Source organism: Danio rerio, chromosome 1 (genome assembly GCF_052040795.2).
Source record: "Danio rerio strain M-AB ecotype USA chromosome 1, GRCz13ab, whole genome shotgun sequence".
Taxonomy (NCBI): domain Eukaryota; kingdom Metazoa; phylum Chordata; class Actinopteri; order Cypriniformes; family Danionidae; genus Danio; species Danio rerio.
In genome coordinates, this window is record NC_141021.1 from 3,047,501 (window position 1) to 3,055,000 (window position 7,500).

The 7,500-nt window shown below is 36.9% G+C and overlaps 1 long non-coding RNA gene across 10 annotated transcripts in view; it reads right to left on the bottom strand.

The window, feature by feature from the left end:
• The window catches only part of LOC147846642 (uncharacterized), a 91,667-nt gene that overhangs the window by 39,356 nt on the left and 44,811 nt on the right, over positions 1-7,500 (bottom strand). For 8 of the 10 annotated variants that reach the window (XR_015476074.1, XR_015476075.1, XR_015476078.1 and 5 more), the window contains one exon: positions 3,861-4,179. This is a non-coding gene — a long non-coding RNA (uncharacterized LOC147846642). Of the gene's footprint in view, positions 1-2,928; positions 4,180-7,500 lie in introns of those variants that run through there. The other 2 variants (XR_015476076.1, XR_015476073.1) reach the window with 1 other exon arrangement.

Genomic DNA, 7,500 nt, shown 5'->3' on the forward strand with positions numbered 1-7,500 from the left:
ACGCTCGCTGTTATTTTGGGTTTTCAAGAGTTTTTCTTTAGCATAACAATTAAAATCAGTGGCAATCAGAACTTTTAGAGTCAAATAAACATTTGCAGAAGCACAACAGTAATAGAAAAGGCTCCTGATGATAAATTGAGGTCTTTTAGGGTGCTTTCACACTTGATGCATTTGCCAGGACCGTACCAAAGTTCGATTTTCCCTTCTTGCCACCTTCTGGGTTGGTTTGTGTTCAAGCTGTCTTTTTCCCTTCTGAACCCCGGTACGCTTGCGTTATCGAGCTGCTCTTTTGTTTGTGGCCTTTACTAGGTGACGATTACAAAAGCAAAGCAACGGAAAGACGTCCGCACATTACAGTCATTCTAATTTTACTGAATCTTTTGGTTTTGGACATACAGAAAGAGACTCGTGTCCATCTCTGCAGAAGCTGCTTTTGGAGGAGAAAAGCAGAAATCATCACTGTGTTTGCCCTGGCTCAGTGCCGCTTGACACCAAGGTATGATACGTAACACACACACAGTCACAGACACACACACACATAAACAAACACGAAACATTAGCTTGTACAGTCGGCGGTTCACTTCCGGTATTTGGTACGATTGCATTCACATCAGAAGTGAACCGTAGCAGAGTTTGCGTGAACCGTACCCCAGACCACCTAGTTCAGGCGGACTCGGGTACGGTTTATGGGTGCACACCCGAGTTCAGAAGACACGTTCACACTAGCTAAATGTACCGTACTATGACGTCAAACAAACTCGGATGCGGACCAAAAATGTGTGAAAGCACCGTTAGAGTCCATTCAAGACCCTATATTAAAGGTAACAATTTTGTAAATATCATATATCATATCATATATGTATATATAAATTATAACGATAGTTAATATAGCACCTTGCCAATATAGGTTATTTTAACCCAATGCATTGGGGTATTTTAAATAAATGTTAATTTATCAATTCTGGCATAACTGTTACTAGTAACATTAATATTATAATTATGGCTGTGTAAATAAATAAAATTGAGTTTACATAAATATTGTGCATTACATTTTAAGTTCCAGACACTTTTGTTAATATAAAACAAGAATCACAAATAAAGAAACAGAACTAAGTACAGAAAGTTATATTACTGTGCAAGCAGAAACTTATGTGTTGATGGAGACGAATATGGTTCAGTTTGTTTAAATAAGCTTGTAATACGACCTCCTTAATGTTTCAAACACTATAAAATAATAACAAAATAAATAACAAAACAACAAAACAAAATAATGACAAATAACAACTTGTATTGTTTATAAATATATTGGGATTAATATTATGTATTATTATTATTTTTTGAAAAGAATAACATTCTATTACTATTAATATTCTGAAAATATATAGCTTTAAATATTAATAATAATAATAATAATAATAATAATAATAATAATAATAATAATAATAATAAAATCTATATATTTTTCCAAATCCATTAATTGTAAAAAATACAAATAAAATAAAATAATAACAATAATAATAATAATAATAATAATAATAATGATAATAATATTAATAATAATAATAATAAAATCTATATATTTTTCCAAATCCATTAATTGTAAAAAATAAAAATAAAATGAAATAAAATAAAATAAAATAATAATAATAATAAAATCTATATATTTTTCCAAATCCATTAATTGTAAAAAATAAAATAAAATAATAATAATAACGTACTGTATTATGACGTCTGAATGAGTTATTTTACAGCTACAACAGTCAAAATTAGATCAAAACACACAATAAAAGGTTTTGTATGAGAGTTGTGAGAAACTAATCCTACACACAGAAACAGTTTAAGGACAAAAACCTGACAAATGTCTGAAATATAACATCTCAAAAGAGGCTTTAGCTGTAGGTTTAACCATAGTATAAGTAGATCCATAGCTTTACAAATAACTCAATAGCTCATAATCAATTATTCAGGATAGTTCACCCTAAAATGAAAACCTGCAGTAATTTACACACACTCCAAGATGCAGGGGACTTTTCTTCTTCAGTAGAGCTTTAAATATGAATTTATAGCTGAAATATGAGCAAAAGCATGTTTACTTGACTAAGCAAACACCAATAATGATAAATAAAATAATCCCTCAGTGATCAAGCATTTAAATGTCCACGAGCAGCCGCTATTTGTAAATGTCAAAGATGCATGAGCAATATTTAGAGCCTCATTTCCTTGGAAATGGCAAAATCATCAATTTCACTTGTGCAAGGTGAGATTAATCCACAAGTCATGTTTCATCTCATTTTCGACTCCATTTAATTGAACTGCACCCAAAACAATGTGCGGCTAAAGCGGCAGGCATGCTAAATTCAGTTCAAATGTATTAGTAAAGTGCTTTTTAAAATATATGTTGTACATTTCAAGTCAAAGGCTGAGAGGAAATAGGTTTATTACGCTTTAAAGCCTTTAAGATTTGTTCACACATCTTGTCTAAGTATTTTGAGTATAACAGGCTGTGGAATTCACACTGTAGCTGCAACTAGAGCTTTAGGACATCATGTTTCACACTAATATTAAGCCTGGAGAAAGCATGGTGAAAAAGGCAGGCCAACAATAGATTAAGTTCACAACGCATTTGCAACTGGGAATTAATTAAATGGTGATGAGCAACATGTGATTTGAGTGGTTAAAAATAAAGGAGCTCTGAGATTTTAAAGTGTTTTTAACCTGTTAACTGGAATGCCCTTTTTTTAAGCGTAAGCCTGGAATCAAATGGATATAATTCTGGAAAGCTGTAAATATAATCCTTAATCTGGTCTTGTTTTAAAGAAGAGACTGTCAGGTTTCTTGCACAGGCATTTGCAATCATAAAATATCAACAAAAATGTTGTGATAATGATAAAATGCAATGATAAAATAACAAGAGGTGAAAGTAATGTGTTGTATTTTTGTTTAACTTTTTTATTTGAAGGGCCATGAAACCCCCTCGTTCTCCCAAAGTAAAGTGTGTCTGAACCAGGTCCAAGCTAAATGCCAGCAGTGTCTGTAGCTCCGCCCACTCTCCGCCTCTTTGCCCTTGTTTGGTATCCCGCCGTGGGTGTGATGACGCGCGAACAAAATGGCGACGGTTGGCCGCGCCTACTTGTGGCTTCTTTTGCGCTCTTTAGAAACCTATGGGTGACGTCACGGATACTACGTCCATATATTTTACAGTCTATGGTCAGCACTTATACATGCATTCACAGGTTCAGAGGTAGCATATGAAAGGCGACGGTCGACACACAGCTTTAATGTAAAGAGAGTGAATGCAGACATTTTAATATTAAGTTGAGCGTGCTTTCAAGATTAAAAATATATCAGAAATATGGGAAAATACTTAATGATAGGATGATAGTGGGATAGAATGGTAAAATACGGGAGAATTTCGGCAAAAACAGCAGGGTTTACATGAATGAGAACAGGAAGTGTTTGTGGAGAAACAGTTTTGCGAGATAATGCAAAACATCTTTGCGATGGAAAAAAAACAAACTTAAAAATATGTTTTCCTATCACGTTTTCTTGTTCTCCCACCCAGTTTTTTTTTCTTCCACCAATTTTTTTTTCCTACACCCATTTTTTTTCCCCACCATCACGTGCCTTCCGGGTCTCTGTAGTTTTGTTCTATTACAATAATATGCATCAACAGATTTGATGCATGTGCATGTCGATTTTTTTTCAATTCAGAAGCTCAATTGTTGTTCCTTAAGTCCTTCTGCAATGCAATCAGCAGTATTTGCATCTGCTCTACTTTTTTGCAATGAGACAGCAGGTTTTGTGGGGCGAACAAACAGCACAAACCTTATTTGTGTTGTCAAAAGCACACACAGAAGTACCTTTGTTGTCGCTGGGAATTCTCGGCTGGCCTACATTCGGTATTGTTGACACGGCAGAGCATTTCATGTATGGTCCGACTCCTGTTGTGAGCGTCTCGCACGTAAAAAGTTCAAACTATTCCCCATCTGAGTCAAACCCCGCAGCGTCACATATCTCAAGCAAAGCCATCCGTCTGGACCTTCTCTTGTCACTTCCAATGAAAGTCTTCATCTTCTGTGGCCGTAAATGCAGGTTGTGTGCAGCACTCAGCCTCAAGCAACACTTCACCGTCTGCTGGACAATTCTGCGGCTTATTCAGTGAAAACGCTTGCATGCATCCTGTAGGAGAGCAGAAACACAAATCAGACTTTTACTAGAAAGCAATGAGATTAAGCAGAGATTTAATTCAAGACGCTTGTACTGCGCTCGGTGTGCGATTAAACACATCAAATAGATTATCTGAGGAAATTATGATTTTTATTGATTTACAAATGAAACTGTGTCGTTCTCCTTAGTGTTGGGTGATATACAAAATTTGGTCCCACTTTATATTAAGTGGCATTAACTAATATGCACTTACACAGGAATTAATAGTTTGTTACAATGTACTTATTGTGTAAATACATGTATTTACTGTGTACCTATGCTTGATTTAATACATGTATGTAATGACATGTTATTAACCTTTGTAATTACATTTGTAAATACACTGTTGACCATCCCTTACACCTTAACCCACCCTTAAACCTACCCATGCCACCAAACCTGTCCATAACCCAACCTCTATCCCAACTCAAAAGCACCACAAGTGTTCTCAAATACATTATGAACACAGTAAGTACATTGTATTTATTTTTTGATGTAAGTACGTAGTAGTTAAGGACACTTAATATAAAGTGGGACCCAAAATTTTAAGATTGCCATATCGTCCCCCTGTGAGATCGCTGATACACGATACTGTACAATAGTGTTGTGTTTACTTATACGTTCATTTACTTAACCATTTCTTAAACGTATTTATCTTGTGCCTGTTTTTTTGTCCTTATTTAATAATCTACTTTATTTGCATTACGCTTAATCTTGGAATATAATTCAAACCAATGTAAACACTGTGCTCTTACAGCTAAATAGACGAAATTATTTCAAACAAGATTTGATGCCGCAGTGTGGCGCTGAACAAGATTTCATGGTGACTTCTTGACCATGCTGTTAGCGGCGGGAATACCGCAGAATGGATATACTATAAATCAGGGGCTCTCAACTGGTTTGTTGATGGGATCCACATTTTTATATGGTCATCAAGCTGCGACCCAAATTTTTAGGAACTATAATACAATTTTAGGAATTATAATTAGTTGGTATTTATTTGTTAACATACACAAGTAGTGACAGATAAATCATAAGACATTCACAGAGACTTACAAATAAACAATATTTTATTGCTGTCATTTAAAAAAATTGATCAAATTATAGAAATATTACAAAGTAAAAACGACAAATAGCCTACTGTAAACAGTGGCTAGGGTAAGGAAATGTTCAATTACCATGAACTAAACTGAACTGCAAATAAAGCATGTCTCTGGTTTCTAAATGTCGTTTTAATTTAGAAGGTTTCATGCTCTCTTATGAGAGCACCTCACTACATATGACACTGAGGCTTTAAGTCTTTTTTGTCGTCAATATATGTAAATCCATACTTTACATATTCAAGATCGTACTTGCGCTTCGACATATTTGTTGCTATAATTAAATTAAATTTCACAAGTCAAGCGGTAGGGTTGTCGCGCACAATTTGCTTATGCCGGACTTTTATTTCGAAATAATTAAAAAAAAATTAATTTTGTTGTTGTCTTTTTTTACCTCACACTCCGCGACCCACTGAAAATGTTCCTGCGACCCACTTTTGGGTCGCGACCCACCAGTTGAGAAACACTGCTATAAATGGATGAAAGCAAATGAAATGCTATTTATTTACGCACAGAAGAAACAATGACGCATTAAGGTCCTTTCAGGTGAGAGGACTCGCCGACTGCGGGTGACTATTTCTGTGTGGTGAAGGCGTTTTCTGCATCACAAACGCATGCACTCCGAGCGAGCTGCGGGCCGCTTGCAGATGCCGAGTCGGAGCCGGAGGACAGCCGAGCTCGGGCCGATTACTGTAAAGCAAGGCGCGGGTATTATTCGCCTTTAAAGCGGCCGCGCGGTCAAGGGACGGACCGGGAGAAATCAAATGCTGAATTGAAACCTTTAAAAACCTGAATCAGTATTGGAGTTACCTTAGCACGCTGGAGGAAGGACGAGACCTGAAGTATTACTGTTAGACAGGTAATGTTCTGTTTTGAAACTATTTTAGTCCGGCTAAGCTTATGTTAGATTGTGTTAGCCAAGCGTGTTCCGTTATGAATGACTTATATGCACAGACGTGTTGTTCAGCCACTGAAATCTCCCGGTGAAAGATTGATGTGATTATTTTCAGTTTCATAAGGTTCTTTGACAGCATCTATAATGTAGATTTATATTTAGTTTAACAACAAAACACCAGTAAATAGCGCCATTCCGCCTAACCTGCTTTATTGAGCTGAAGTTGCTTTTATATTCACATTGGGTCATTTTTGAACAATGACAGCCTTCCTATACTGTTTACCGCTACTCTGAATATGTGCTCTGAAATAGCATGTAAGTGTGGCTAAGTAATACATGTAATTCCTGCACGATGCTGGCACTAACTAACTGGCGAATGACATGAACTAGAGGGTTGTCTGTTGGCTGTTGTGACGCGGTCTGCGTGCTCGCGATTTCAGGGGGTGTGGCTTTGAATCACAGTCCCTCCCTGCCGTCCAAAGATAATATGCTAAGCGGTTAGCATTTTGGCAGATCACCTACTGCACCTTTAATAAAATGGAAGTGGTTGGTGATATTAACGTCCTGTTAGTGGCACATTAGTATATGTGAGGGGGCAAACTTTTCAAGATGGGTGGTGACCATGATGGCCATTTTGAAGTCGGCCATCTTGGATCCAATTTTTGTTTTTTCAATAGGAAGAGGGTCATGTGACACATCAAACTTATTGGAAATTTCACAAGAAAAACAATGGTGTGCTTGGTTTTAACATAACTTTATTCTTTCATGAGTTTTTTACACGTTTCTGACCACTTATAAAATGTGTTCAATGTGCTGCCCATTGTGTTGGATTGTCAATGCAACCCTCTTCTCCCACTCTTCACACACTGATAGCAACACCACAGGAGAAATGCCAGCACAGGCTTCCAGTATCCACAGTTTCAGGTGCTGCACATCTTATATCTTCACACCATAGACAACTGCCTTCAGATGACCCCAAAGATAAAAGTCTAAGGGGGTCAGATCGGGAGACCTTGGGGGCCATTGAACTGCCCCACGACAACCAATCCACTTTTCAGTACACTGTTCATCTAGGAATGCTCGGACCTGACACCCATAATGTGGTGGTGCACCATCTTGCTGGAAAAACTCAGGGAATGTGCCAGCTTCAGTGCATAAAGAGGGAAACACATCATCATGTAGCACTTTCAAATATCCAGTGGCCTTGAGGTTTCCATTGATAAAGATTGGCCCCACTATCTTTGCTGTCTATGGTGTGAAGCTTTGGGAAACAGATAATTCGACCCCATCTAATTGGTC